This window comes from Scomber japonicus, chromosome 5 (genome assembly GCF_027409825.1).
Source record: "Scomber japonicus isolate fScoJap1 chromosome 5, fScoJap1.pri, whole genome shotgun sequence".
In the NCBI taxonomy this organism is placed as follows: Eukaryota; Metazoa; Chordata; class Actinopteri; order Scombriformes; family Scombridae; genus Scomber; species Scomber japonicus.
In genome coordinates this window covers 3240845-3256927 of record NC_070582.1, presented here as the reverse complement: position 1 = coordinate 3256927, position 16083 = coordinate 3240845, and the positions used below count along the sequence as shown (strand labels likewise).

The following is a 16083-nucleotide window of genomic DNA, read 5'->3' as shown; positions in this document are numbered from 1 at the left end:
AACAGACATACTTTTGAATTTGTGTCAGGGTCACATGATTATGAAAGAGTATTAACAAGAAGTGTGAAACTAATTTGGAGATACTAGGTTCCACCTCTTTTCTTTGATTGAATTTAACAACTTCTCCAGTTCTTTGACTGTTGAGGCAGTTTTGAGTGCTCCTCATTTAGCTTCACCTCCTGAACTACACATATGTGGTTTATAATATTGTTTACGCCATAGTTCAAACTAGCTCCACCTCCAGCAGCTACAATATTACAATATTACAATATTACAAGCTATTGTTGCCCAGGCAATTGCCCATTTGCCCTCTGTGGCTGAGCTGGGAACCCCTGCTCTTATACAGTATCAGTCAGAGGAACCAAACCACTGCTTTTAAATCATCTCAGTGTCAAATAAGTAATAAGGAAAATATACAAATGTTTCAAGGGCAAAAAAGGTGACAGAGATTAATTAATCATCAGTTTGTATGAAAGTAAGAAATGTGAGTAAACCCAATATCATCATTAATAATTGATTTACATTATCTTCAAATTATTTAATTTACTCTATTACTTATGAACGCAGTAACAGTGCAACAGTATCATGAAATAATACACTTACGTTTCTCTAATCTTTTAATTCGTTCCTGCTGCCTGGCAATTTCAGCTTCCTTCTCAGCCATTTGACAATTCTTCTGAGCCAGCTCATGAGTCAGAGCCTCAGAGAGCATCAATGAGGCTTCACAGAGCTTTTCGTGCTCTTCTCTTAATTCATTTTTATATGTACCGGATTTAAATGTGGCCTTCAAGCAGCTGGTTTGGGTGCATTTCTCTATTATTTCATTAACTGACAAAAGAACATCCCTGACTTCGTCCAGAGCAGACTTTAGTTCCTGAGACATTTCATTCTCTTCAATAGACTTCACCAACTGCTCCAGTTTTTTGACCGCAACCTTAATCTTCTTGCATTTCTTCTTATTTGCCTTCACCGTGTTGTACAGATTGTAGAACGACTCTATACTGTTAAAGATACATTTTAAGAGGGCTGGGCCCACTGTCGTGACCAGCGCCATAGATGCAGCCGGGACCAGCGCCATAGATGCAGATCTACTGAAACAGAATAAAGCAGCATTAATCAGACATGAATAAATGAGCACAATCATTGTAGTTGAGGCAGTAATGTGTTACAGTTAGGTTTACAGTAGGTTTAGTTTGGGTTAAAATTATCACTTTGTTAAAGTGAGAGAAACATGCTTTTATGGTTTACCATATAGTTATTGTCTTATGAACCATTGAAAGGTCTATATACTCCTTATGTTCTTAAAGTGTTTCCATAATTATAATAATCATATATTGAACAATGAGATTAAACTTTCAGTCTGATGTAATTTATGTTCTGATTTTCTCTTCTAGTGTAGATTAAACCGTGTTGTTCTATGACAGTAATGTACCTGGATCTATTTATTAACATGGAGATCAAATGTGTGTGTGTGTGTGTGTGTGTGTGTGTGTGTGTATATATATATATATATAGTGAACACTAGATAACTTAAAAGTTACTTTTGTTGCATTTTGAAGTAGGTTTGTTTTGTATGCAGAACTTTTATTAAAAATATGTTTAAAGTATTTTTAGATTATTGTTTTTGTGCTTTCACTTAAAGATCTGAATACTTCTTCCACCACTGCTAATGAAGACAGAGGGTGATATAAATGCAGTGTGGTGACTTAAAGGTCAGAGAAAGTAACATGAAGGTTTATGTTTCAACTTCAGAACTGACAGTAAAGTTATTGGTGGGTAAACCAGTGATGAGGTGTCCTTACCTTGTGAGTGAGTAGTGGATCAGGCTGTGGTTGTACTGTGGTTGTACTGGGATGATTCAGGTGTGATTGTGTTTAACTGGAGAGAGTAGGAATGATTATGACAAGAAAAACATCACACTAACATCCTCTGCTGTGTTTTTCAGTTTTTATAAAACCTAACAGAGAACTGAATATATTTGGGTCTGTTTAGAAAATAACTTGTTCATACAGTTTTTTAGTAAAATAGTTATCATACAGTTATTAAAACAAGTGAAACTATTCAATTACAACTACTGACACAGAGTGACATTACTCAGACATCAGATTATATTCACATCATTTTAAACCTTTGAATACTACAGAAATATGAGAATATAGTGTTTGTCATTCATCATACATTGTTCTCAATGCTGTAGCCAGAATTTTTCAAATACCATGGTCAAAAAGAAGACCACAACTCATATATTAGTTAATTTTAACCCATGATGTATTTATATACAAAGCTTTCTTGCTGTGCATTTCTCAGTCATGGTCACTCTTGTGGTCCAGTTCTTTCTTATCACTTCTAATTTTGCAATTTAAATCAACTCCTATTTCATTATTCTACAACTTCCATGGTCGTAAATTTAAAAATTATAACTGCAATATATTATTTTCTTTATTTGTTCTTAAAATGTGGACTGGAGCACGACCTAAACTAAACTTCAAGAAAAAATACAGAGGACATGACCTCGGTGTCCTCAATGGTAATGATTGTTCTGACTTATGATGGTAAATTCAGTCTGTCAGTCAAAAATCTGCTGCATGAAGGTATCTGCAGAGGTGGAAAGGAACGAATTACATTTACTCGCGTTACTGTTATTGAGTAGGTTTTTTTTGCACGTCCTTTTTTATCTTGTAGAAAGAGAAAGAGAAAGATACAGATGGATGGTGGTTTGACTTCCTCCCACTAGAAAGGCCTCGACGACCACAACACCAGCTCACTCCTCTTCCTCCCCTTTCATGTTCATATATATTCTCACAACACGTCTAGAGTTGGTGCAGAATGTCACGTAAAGTCAAGAAACAAGAAATAATGTCCCCCAAAAAATGCTATTTGTATTTTAAACTTTGACCTTTTTACGGATTAAAGGAACGAGATACAACGTTTATAAATGAGCTTCAGGTTTGGTTACCTTTGGACAGAGACAGGCTAACTGTTTCCCTCTGCTTTCAGTCTTTATGCAAAGCTAAACGAATTGCCTGTTGGTTTCATATTTCATATGTTTTGGGTTGGGTTTTAGATTAAGATTAAAATGTTTGAATTTATAACTCGAAAAATAAATAAAACTTAAAAGTGGAGCTCGTACCTGTGCTGCTGTGAAGTCTGTCTGGTGAGGTCAGGTCAATCAAGAGAGTCTGCTTAAAGGAAACTTTCGCACGTCCTTTTTTATCTTGTAGAAAGAGAAAGAGAAAGATACAGGTGGATGGTGGTTTGACTTCCTCCCATCAGAAAGGCAGTAGGGCCTCGACGACCTCACTCCTCTTCCTCCCCTTTCATGTTCATATATATTCTCACAACACGTCTAGAGTTGGTGCAGAACGTCACGTAAAGTCAAGAAATAATGTCCCCCAAAAAATGCAATTTGTACTTTAAACTTTGGCCTTTGTACGGATTAAAGGAACGAGATACAACGTTTATAAATAAGCTTCAGGTTTGGTTACCTTTGGACAGAGACAGGCTAACTGTTTCCCTCTGCTTTCAGTCTTTATGCTAAGCTAAACGAATTGCCTGTTGGTTTCATATTTCATATGTTTTGGGTTGGCTTTTAGATTAAGAATAAAATGTTTTTACTTGTTGAATATATAACTCGATATATGAATAAAACTTAAAAGTGGAGCTCATACCTGTGCTGCTGTGAAGTCTGTCTGCTTCAATTAAATTTTCACGCACCCTTTGTCTTCTTGAAAGAGGAAGAGGAAGAGAGAGGTAGGAAGTCATTACCAGTATTACCCCTTCCACCCCAGAAATGGACTGTGTGCTCCCATCAGAGGGGCGGTACAGGAGCCTCAAGGACAACAACACCAGCCCACTCCTCCTCTTTCATATTCATACATATTGTTGTACCTGGATGTTATTGCTTGTGCAGGGATAAAAGCTTTTGTTTTTACATAATAGTAGTTGTTTAGTACAGCAGTAGAGTATTTCTCATGGCTGTGGCTATCATTGAGGACACCAAGGTCATGTCCTCAGTATTTTTTTTTTGAAATTTAGATTCATTGTGAAGCAAAAATAGCCAACGAGACAATTATCCTTGCATCAACGGACCATCGTGTGACACGTACTTGCAAATACTGCTGCCATGTGAAAACGAAAGTAGTCGACTATAGCCAGTGGCTATACATCATGATTTAGAACAAATATATAACTTGTGGTCTTCCTTTTGACCTTTGAAAAATTGTGGCTACGGCCTTGGTCTTTCCGTATGTCTTAGAACACGTCTAGAGTTGATGCAGAAAGTTACGTAAAGTCAAGAAATAATGTCCCCCCAAAAAATGCAATTTGTACTTTAAACTTTGGCCTTTGTACGGATTAAAGAAACAAGATATTAGGTTTATAAATAAGCTTCAGGGTTGGTTACCTTTGGACAAAAACAGACTTTGCATCTACTGTATGAGTTTAATTTTGTATCATAATTGATACACTGGGACCTTTTTGCAATTTCTTTTTCATGGCATGTTTTTTTAAACACATAAAAACATTGAATACAATTTTTTTAAGGTCCTGCATAAGGCTCATATCACCACCTTCAAACTTTTGTATGCATGATAATAATATATAATGCATGGAATGCAATAAATTGAAAATTGACAGATTTAAAACATGAAATTAGCGACCATAGTTGTATTCCTGGGGCCAGAGTCAAACTTAAAACTGCTGGCTAAGGATAAATGTAGATGCAGTAAGATTATAAAACATGTTGGTGGAAATGACACCCGACTACGCCAATCGGAAGTCACAAAAAATAATGTTGAGTCGGTATGTACATTCGCTAAAACAATGTCGGACTCCGTAGTTTAACCGCTGGTTGTCGAGGTGGTGTCCAGATAATAATGTGGGCTTCATTGAAAATTGGCAGACTCTCTGGGGAAGACCTGGTCTGATTAGGAGAGACGGCATACATCCCACTTTGGATGGAGCTGCTCTCATACAGTATCTAGCAATATGGCCGAATTTATTGACCCAAACCATACTGGCCCGTATGCCCAATTTTTATCTGACTTCTCAGAGTTTTTATCAAACTTAGTCCTTAGAAAGAGAGAGAGAGAGAGACAACTTGAACCTGTGAGTTATGGTCTAACTAGTCGCCGTCCACTTATTCAACGTGCTTAAATATGGGTAATATTTCAGAAAAACGCTCTATTTTAGTCAATGTGTCAGCTTCTATTTTTGCCAGACGTCAATGTAGCACAGAGCAGATCGTGCGGGACAGGAAATCGTGTAAAAAAATGCAAAATAAAACACCGGGTTAATTTTCAAAATAAAATGCACCGTGTTTACGGCGGATCATATTTCCCTCACTACAGGTCTGAAGTACAGGTCCGAGGTTTAGATATAAAGTTTATTGTGACTTTGATAATGTGAATGAACTCATGTTGACAATAATTTGTTGACACAAAAGAAATGGCAATTGCATATCACGTTCACCTACGCAGGACACACAGCTAAGTAGTTAGCTTTCTATTAGACCTTTATTTTTTAATTTTACATTATATTCCATATTGTGTAAAGGACCGGAAACATTTTTGGCACGTGCAGCTGCCCTTTTCTGAGTTTGAGCCCCTGCCCCTCTATAATCATGTGCGCATCCCTGCTTCACACACTGATATCACATTCAGATAAATCCTGAAGTCAAAGACTAATCCAATTCTTAGACTGTTGTTTTTTTAGTTGGAGTTTCAGCATGAACTGTTGGCTGAGTTATTAATATTCAAGTGTTCAGTGCTGCGTTCACTGCTCGTTTCTGCTGCCATCAAGTGGTCAAACTAGTTATTGCAGGTTTAAAGGACAGTCTCTTTTTAAACAGCCAGGTGTCCATATGAGTAGTGAAAGATGTTTTTAAAGTAGATGATCAGCTTCTATTGAGCTTCAGCAGTGTGAGTTACTATAGTTATTATAGTTACTATGGTAACAGTGTGAGTTACTATAGTTATTATAGTTACTATGGTAACAGTGTGAGTTACTATAGTTATTATAGTTACTATGGTAACAGTGTGAGTTAGTCATATCAAGTGATATCTGACACATTTACAGTCTTTTTAGCATCAGATTCCCTCTTAGTGTTTCCTGTTTCTCTGTGGTGGAAGTATAGGAACAAAAAGACTTTGCTACTAAAAACACTGTAACGTTGAAACATAGAAGATGAAGATTTGACTCATTCAGACGCTGAAGCTTCATATTAGCTTCAGATTAAACTTTTAAGGTCAGTATGAACAGGAGGAATCATTACAACAAGAAAAAAGACACTTCATGTTCATTTGGATTCCTGAATATTGGTTTAAGACAGACGTTCCTTTAATATACCTTTACTCTACTGGTAAATAGGAGAATATAATTAAATACAAAGGAACAACATAAAAGCACATTTTCTGACAATTTTATTCTTCACAAAATTATGAAAGAGTATTAACAAGAAATGTGAAACAAAATGTTTTCTTAACCCACATTGTTCTGGTTACAATCACTAATTCTGAATAAGAATCAATCATTTAATTTAAGGAGCAATCATTAAAGATTCAAAGCCCCACATGAAAGATAAAATCATCTCGCTGTGAAACTAAAGACCTTCTTCCATCACTGATCATATGTTGGTTTTAACAGATATACTTTTGAATTAATCTCAGTGTCACATAAATAACAAGAAAATCAAAAAATACAAATGTTCAAAGGGCAAGAAAGGTGAAAGAGATTAATCAGTTTGTACAAAAGTCATCAACAGGTGGTGTGCATTATCTTCAAATGATTTAATCTATTCTATTAGTTATGTATGTACACAGTTACAGTGCAGCAGCATCACAGGATAATACACTTAGTTTCAGCTTCTGATTTCAATTTTCAGTTTTCAGCTTTAATCCGATCATTTTCATCCTCTTTCTGACATAGAAGCAATTTTTCTGACAATTTTATTCTTTACAAAATTATGAAAGATTTTTAACAAGAAGTGTGAAACAATATGTTTTCTTTACCTCCACTTCTGGTTTTGACAGTACAATCACTAATTCTGAATAAGAATCAATCATTTAATTTAAGCGTAAAATCATCTCGCTGTGAAACTACTTTTTCTTCATTAAAGGATCAAAGACCTTCTTCCATCACTGATCATATGTTGTTTTTAACAGATATACTTTTGAATTTGTGTCAGGGTCACATAATTATGAAAGAATATTAACAAGAAGTGTGAAACAAATTCGGAGATACTAGGTTCCACCTCTTTTCTTTGATTGAATTTAACAACTTCTCCAGTTCTTTGACGGTTGAGGCAGTTTTGAGTGCTCCTCATTTAGCTTCACCTCCTGAACTACACATATGTGGTTTATAATATTGTTTATGCCATAGTTCAAACTAGCTCCACCTCCAGCAGCTACAATATTACATTATTACTGGCTATTGTTGCCCAGGCAATTGCCCATTTGGCCTCTGTGGCTGAGCTGGGAACCCCTGCTCTTGTACAGTATCAGTCAGAGGAAACAAACCACTGCTTTTAAATCATCTCAGTGTCATATAAGTAATAAGGAAAATGTACAAATGCTTCAAGGGCAAAAAAGGTAACAGAGATTAATCATCAGTTTGTATGAAAGTAAGAAATGCGAGTAAACCCAATATCATCATTAATAATTGATTTACATTATCTTCAAATTATTTCATTTACTCTATTACTTATGGATGCAGTTACAGTGCAACAGCATCATAAAATAATACACTTACTTTTCTCTAATATTTTAATGTGTTCCTGCTGCCAGGCCATTTCGCGATTCTTCCAAGCAATTTCATCATTCTTCTGAGCCATTTGACGATTCTTCTGAACCAGCTCATTAGCCAGAGCCTCAGAGAGGGTCAATGAGGCACCAAGGAGCTTTTGGTGCTCTTCTCTTAATTTATTTTCATATTTACAGGATTTAACTGCGGCCTTCAAGCAGTTGGCTTGGGTGCATTTCTTTATTATTTTATTAACTGACGAAAGAACATCCTTGACTTTGTCCAGAGTAGAATAAAGTTTCTGAGACATTTCATCCTTTTCGATAGACTTCACCACCTGCTCCAGTTTTTTGACTGCAACCTTAATCTTCTTGCATGTCTTCTTATTTGCCGTCACCGTCTTGTACAGATTGTAGAACGACTCTATACTTTTAAAGATACATTTTAAGATATCCGGGACCACAGCCGTGGCTAGCTCCATAGATGCAGGTCTACTGAAACAGAATAAAGCAGCATTAATCAGACATGAATAAATGAGCGCGATAATTCTAGTTGAGGCAGTAATGTGTACTGATTCTGAACAAAATCTAATTATTAAGTGAGGTAAACTATACTGGGCTGGGTAAAGTTTGCAAACTTTCATGTGACTACTATAATTTCCTAATCTGGCACCTCTATCAGTGCTAATAGACCAGACATCATCATTTGTCTGTGTTTTCTCTGTCACACATCACTTAATCAATAATGATGTCTTACAATGTGACAGCCCTGTGGTTCAGGTCTGGTTAGGTTTAGTTTGGGTTAAAATGATCACTTTGTTAAGGTGAGAGAAACATGCTGTGGGTTGAAGTTACTATTTTAGTCGTCATGGCTATGATACAGTAATAACCACTGGGTTAAATATTAGGGGCCTAACCCCTAGTTAGTCCATTGTTGTGTCAATGCATCCATCCACCCATCCACCTCTGAATGACGAAAGTTCAGACAGGAAGAGCATTTTTTTTGATTGTCACTGTGCTCTCTCCTCTCTCTCGCTCTTCTCTCTCTTTCTCTCTCTCTCCCCTCAACCTCAACCAGTTGAGGCAGATGTTCTCCCACCTAGTGCTCGGTTCTGTTTGAGGTTTCTTCTTGTAAAGGGGAGTTTTTCCTTGCCACTGTCGCCAAGTGCTGCTTATAGGGGAATGTTGGATCGGTCTAGACCTGCTCTATGTGAAAAGTGCCTGAAGATGACTTTTGTTGTGATTTGGCCCGAGATAAAGATTGATTGATTGAAGTCATCAGTCACCACCACCTCCCTCCAGAGTCCAAGCACCAAAGACCTTTGAATTTACCAATCATTATTATCATCTGCATAATAAACAATTATTTTTACTTAATTCTCTGGTCTCTTCTGATTGAACTGTCCACATTTATAATAGTCATCTGAACTGCACCACTGCTCCACCTCACTGTTACTTTGGCCACTAGATGGCAGCGGGCAATCAAATTAACTAAACCTTATTTATGCGTGACGAGAGTAGGATGTGTTTCAATGGTCTATTCCCAGGTACATCAGTATTGCATTATTGAAAAAACTTTTCTTGATATGAACTGTATATAAAGTTGTTGAAACTACACTACACACTGATGCTTCAGTATTAATAATCTAATGATGCAATATATAATCTATTTTTATTTTATTTTTGATGACTTTTTGCTGGTAACACTCACACACTGTATATTTACTTAAGAAGATTTCTTTGTCTACAGAACAGTATATTTAGATTGTTGTTTTTGTGCTTTCACTTGTGGTGATTTAAAGGTCAGAGAAAGTTAACATGAAGGTTTATGTTTCAGCTTCAGAACTGACAGTAAAGTTATTGATGGGTAAACCAGTGATGAGGTGTCTTTACCTTGTGAGTGAGTAGTGGATCAGGCTGCTGTTGTATTGGGCTGATTCAGATGTGATTGTGTGAAGAGGGCAAAATGTCACTAAATAAATCAAGGAAAAACAAAAAGCAGATGCCAAGTGTTTATTAAAGTAGTCTAAACAGCAGGAATAATTAGAAAAACATGTTTCAGTGTTCATTTAGATTCCTGAATTTAAGACAGACTTGAAAAATTGTGAACCCATCCTTTAATCTCCTGGAGTCTCAATCCAAGTCTGAATTTGTGGCAGGACTTTAATAATAAAGATGTTATTTATGGAGAACATGCAGCCTGACAGAGTTTGAACAACTGAGGGAACATTTTAAATGTCCACATACAATAGTTTATAATCATGTTGGGATCTTTCTCCAAATAATTAACTAAGAATGACTTCTGATGATGATGATCATCATGAATGATAAAACAAGACATCTTATCCACTTCCTGGAAGAACAGAAGAACCATAAAACACAGACACACCAATGTCTCCAACCTTGCACATCTTTGTTTCCATCTGTTGTATCAGATGAATGACCTCAGTTTAATGGTTATTGTTCTTTTGTTCTTCTTTATTGCACCTCTGACTGTTATCATCAGAAATAACCTGCAGTACAGGACTTTATAGAGACAATAAAATGTTTCCATATCATCAGCAAATTAACATGTTTACATGAATACTTTGAATGAAAGCAAAGTGGGATAATAAAAGTATTTACTCTACTAAAAAAGTCTGTAAGAAATTTTAAGATTTCTTCATCAGATCTGCTACTAGAAATATATACATGCTTCTGCTTTGTTTTTTCAGTTTTTATAAAACTGAACAACGAACTGAATATATTTGGGTGTCTTTAAGATAATAACTTGTTTATGCAGTTTGTTAGTAAAATTATAATACAGTTATTAAAACAAATGAAACTTTAATTATATCAACTACTGACATAAAGTGACATTACTCAGACATCAGATTAGACAGACATAATTTTAAACCTTTTATTACAACAGAAATATAAAACTCTAATTCATCAGATTCAAAGGGCTTGTCATGTATCACCAGAGGTGGGAAGTAGAGGCCAATCTGTAGGCTACTTTACTTAGTATTTATTTTTCTGATGACTTTTTACTTTTCCTCCCTACATTTGAACACAAATATATGTACTTTCTACTCCTTACACTGTCGAAACAGACTTGTTACTTTCAACCTCAGTGACATTATAAAACGAAGATATGATTGAAAATCTTTTTTTATTTCTTTTGGTGTGTGCACCGCTTCATGTCGCTCCGTGTCGCCCCCGGTCCCTGATTTTTTTTCTGTGCATGTTGTTAACAAAAGAGGAAAGCTATCATACTTTGTGTGCTGAGAACTTTTTTCATTTTGTCAAGTTATCAAAAGAGGTATTGTATATCATTGATGATAAGAATTTAATTTTACTTTTTACTTTTGTACTTAAGTAAATTTCAGAGCCTGTACCTTCTTACTTTTGCTTAAGTAAAGGAGTTGAATCATTATTTCTATCTATTTTGCCAGAGTCTTTTTCTACACAAGTATCTGTACTTCTGCTTAAGTACAGAATGTGAGTACTTTTGCCACCTCTGCTTATCACACATTGTTCTGACTTATGATGGTAAGTTCACTCTGTCAGAAAACCTGCTGCATTAAGGTATCTGTTCATTTCTCATCATGTGTTTTGGGTTTAGTTTTAGATTAAGAATAAAATGTTTTTACTTGTTGAATTTATAACTCGATATATGAATAAAACTTAAAAGTGGAGCTCGTACCTGTGCTGCAGTGAAGTCTGTCTGCTGAGGTCTGAAGTGCTTCTTTGTTTAGAAACAATATGTATATGATATTATCATGTGACATTTCAAAGTCCAGTCTCATAAACATAAACATGCTGAAAGTGTTCATGTGGGACTTCTGGGAAATGACACAGATAACATTCAAACCTCACTTCCTCATGAAGGTGGCTGTCTCTGTGACGCTTAGCTTTGTTTCATCGTAAAGTCTCAACTGACTTAAATATATTTTTTATTAAAATTAAACTTTCAGTCTGATGTAATTTATGTTCTGATTTTCTGTTCTAGTGTAGATTAAACCTTGTTGTTCTATGACAGTAAAGTACCTGCATCTATTTATTAACATGGAGATCAAAGGCTTTTGGTGAATTTCTGACCGTTTTACTGATAATTATTATATATACTAATTCATTAACTTTGGACAGAGCCAGTCTGTTTCCCTCTACTTCCAGCTGAGCTAAGCTTATTCCCTGTTAGTTTTATATCAGTATTAATCTTATCTGCTAACTCTCAGCAAGTAATTAAATAACTGAATTCATAGGGTTATTTTTTCTGTGTTGTATTGTATCATGTATTTGATACATGCTTTAATACTTTTTGATGTCATACGATTAGACCTTTTTAGTTTTCAATCTTTCTATTCAGCTCTGATCTGTTCCTCTATCAGATGATAAGCTTTGTGGTACTTTCTGTATACAGAGACAAATCATAAGAAACATGTAAATCATGTGATGTGTTGTCTGTTTTTAATGAGAACATAAATCTGTTGTCACAATAGAACAATACTATAAATTCAATGTTATCTTTGTTTAAATGTGTTTGTGAAATGACACATCTGAACCAAAACTAAAACAAGTGCTTCATATACATAAACAATATGTATATGATGTTATCATGTGACATTTCAAAGTCCAGTTGTAATAAAAAGGCACCTGACGAAGACCTTTTGGGGTCAAAATGTTGTGTTGGTATGTAATTAAATCACGGGAGCGCATAATACAGTGTGCGGGTGTCTTCCTTTTTATTACAGCTGCAGTTATTTTCACCCAGCACCTGTTTTTATTTCAAAGTTCAGTCTCATAAACCTAAACATGCTGAAAGTGTTCATTTGGGACTTCTGGGAAATGACACCGATTCAAACCTCACTTCCTCATGAAGGTGGCTGTCTCTGTGACGCTTAGCTTTGTTTCATCGTAAAGTCTCAACTGACTTAAATATATTTGTCTTCCTTATTGCAGCTTTGACTATAATAATCAACTCGTAGTAATTTAAAGTAATTTAAAAGCAAGTCATTATTTTATGGTGCAACTTATATTTAAAGGTAGAATATGTAGAATGAGCAGAACAACGCCATCTAATGTCTCGAGATCGTAGTCGCAACAACCAAAAAGTAATTCCAGCAGTCGGGGTGCCGGATTTTATTTTAGCTCTAACTCTGTAAATATACCACTTTATCCACATGTCTAACCTTTTTAGGCGAGAAAGTAGCCCTTTAGATCCACAAAGTGACGCTAATTTGTCCAAATAACATCTGCTCAAAGTTGCGAATTCGGAGCCACTCAAGTTAGCCGTAGCGAGTAACGCACTTCCTGTCATTTTCACAAAATAAAACACCCGTTGCCTTTTATTATTAAGAAAACCATAACGATAGAGTTGGTGCTTTTATTTAGAATACAGGAAGCGAACATACCCTCGCTGTAACTGACTTGAAACCACCGAGGTATATTACATTGTAACGCCAGTGGGAGTAGCAGCAATGTCTCTGCATGTACTGCCTAATCCTAAACACTGATTGGCTTGTGTGTGGTGTCGTCAGAAGCAGAAGAGGCTCACGGTCGTAAACATCTAGTCACGTGTACTCTGAGATGGACGCGCAGGTCAGGAAATGACGTAAACGGACCGTATATGGTTTGTTATTTGTGTTATTACGTTACGTGTTGGACTAAATACATGTTGACATATTGAGGAAAATATTCCGGTTTTATGGAAACGGATTTCATATTTCACAAGAATGGATACTTGGCGAGCTGTACAGAAAGTCCTGAGTCATAAGATGATCGTTGTGGATAAAGGGAAGACTTTGAAGGTATGTAGGCATTATAGCTTTTCTCACTTAGCTGAGTGGCTAGCCAAGCTAATCGCTAATACTATTACGGCTGTGAGCAACCATATAAGTCGTGAGTGGTCTTGAATGAATCAGAACAATCTAAGCTTTCCAACAATGTACGGCATGAATATATATGTTTAAGGGTTGGTGTTTAAAACATTCAGAAGACCGTGTGGCTACCTCCTAACATCCGTCCCGTCCCGTGAACGGAACAGCGTGCGTTAAGAGGTTAATGATCAAATATCAAAATCCGAATAGCGTCAGAAAGTCAACCCACTCTCCACATTTCCATAGCAACCGCTCGGATACTTCATGGTACACAAACACATAGCATCTCATATGAAAGCTAAGACCCTGGCGAGTTCAACAGTATCACTATTATTGCGCTAAAAACTCAGTGAACCAGCAGCCAAAGAATACAAAGGTAAACAACCACTTATTTACAGCGACTAACAGATATTCTGTCTTACCTTCGAAGTTTTGTGATGAAAAGTTGTACTTGAGAGCAAAAAACGCTGGTTTTAGTAAGTCCAACACGGCTCAGCTTGTTTACAACTCCATTTCACCCAGTGCCTGCCTACAGTAGCTGCACCGGAACAACAGACAACCCTGGCAACCCGCACTTCCGGCCGCTAACTGGCTGGTACAATGTACACAGAACGTGTCAGAACGTCATTGTCGAACCCGTCAAAAAAATTTAAAAATATTAATTCAGACTAAATATTTTTTTTTATGGAAAAGCAATACTTTCATTCTGTACCCCTCAAAACGCCCCGTGGCTGTATTATTTAAAAAAATATATAGCTTTTAATACATATTCTACATATTCAACCTTTAATGCTCTATTTTTGTCTAGTTTTTATTTTATTTTTCTCTCTTTAAATTCATTCAAAACTTGATGCATTAAGGTTCATTTCATATCATGTGTTTTGGTTGAGTTTTAGATTAAGAATAAAATGTTTTTACTTGTTGAATTTACAGCTCGATATATGAATAACATTTAAAAGTGGAGCTCGTACCTGTGCTGCAGTGAAGTCTGTCTGCTGAGGTCTGATCAATCAGGAGCGTCTGCTTGAAGGAAACTTTCACCAGTATTACCCCTCACACCACAGATATGGACAGTTTGACCTCCTCTCATGAAAGAAACAGTACAAGAACCATAGAAACCACAGTATCAGCACATTCAGTCATGGACCTTACACTGCTCTTAAAACATATATATTACAGACACCACACCTACTGTCAAGACGTCGCTGTGTACTTTGATGCTTCACTGCCCAACACTCTTAAAATTTGTCCTTTTATGGTTTACCATATAGTTATTGTCTTACGAACCATTCAAAGGTCTACACACTCCTTATGTTCTACTTAAATGTTTTCCATAATTATAATAATCGTATATTGAACAATAAGATTAAACTTTCAGTCTGATGTAATTTATGTTCTGATTTTCTGTTCTAGTGTAGATTAAACCTTGTTGTTCTATGACAGTAATGTACCTGGATGTATTTATTAACATGGAGATCAAAGGCTTTTGGTTCATTTATGACCGTTTTACTGATAATTATTATATATACTAATTCATTAACTTTGGACAGAGCCAGTCTGTTTTCCTCTACTTCCAGCTGACCTAAGCTTATTGCCTGTTAGTTTTATATCAGTATCAATCTTCTCTGCTAACTCTCAGCAAGTAATTAAATAACTGAATTCATAGGGTTATTTTTTCTGTGTTGTATTGTATAAATCATGAATTTGATACATGCTTTAATACTTTTTGATGTCATACGATTAGACCTTTTTAGTTTTCAATCTTTCTATTCAGCTCTGATCTGTTCCTCTATCAGATGATAAGCTTTGTGGTACTTTCTGTATACAGAGACAAATCATAAGAAACATGTAAATCATGTGATGTGTTGTCTGTTTTTAATGAGAACATAAATCTGTTGTCACAATAAAACAATACTATAAATTCAATGTTATCTTTGTTTAAATGTGTTGGTAAAATGACACATCTGAACCAAAACTAAAACAAGTGCTTCATATACATAAACAATATGTATATGATGTTATCATGTGACATTTCAAAGTCCAGTTGTAATAAAAAGGCACCTGACGAAGACCTTTTGGGGTCAAAATGTTGTGTTGGTATGTAATTAAATCACGGGAGCGCATAATACAGTGTGCGGGTGTCTTCCTTTTTATTACAGCTGCAGTTATTTTCACCCAGCACCTGTTTTTATTTCAAAGTTCAGTCTCATAAACCTAAACATGCTGAAAGTGTTCATTTGGGACTTCTGGGAAATGACACCGATTCAAACCTCACTTCCTCATGAAGGTGGCTGTCTCTGTGACGCTTAGCTTTGTTTCATCGTAAAGTCTCAACTGACTTAAATATATTTGTCTTCCTTATTGCAGCTTTGACTATAATAATCAACTCGTAGTAATTTAAAGTAATTTAAAAGCAAGTCATTATTTTATGGTGCAACTTATATTTAAAGGTAGAATATGTAGAATGAGCAGAACAACGCCATCTAATG

At 35.8% G+C, this 16083-nt stretch overlaps 1 long non-coding RNA gene across 1 annotated transcript; it reads right to left on the bottom strand.

The window, feature by feature from the left end:
• Window positions 1-1848: 1848 nt before the first annotated feature.
• On the bottom strand, window positions 1849-14627 carry LOC128359183 (uncharacterized). Its single transcript, XR_008321428.1, has 3 exons — window positions 14566-14627; window positions 3669-3724; window positions 1849-1878 (listed from the first exon to the last, which is right to left on the bottom strand). It is a non-coding gene; the product is annotated as an uncharacterized LOC128359183 (long non-coding RNA).
• Window positions 14628-16083: the final 1456 nt, after the last annotated feature.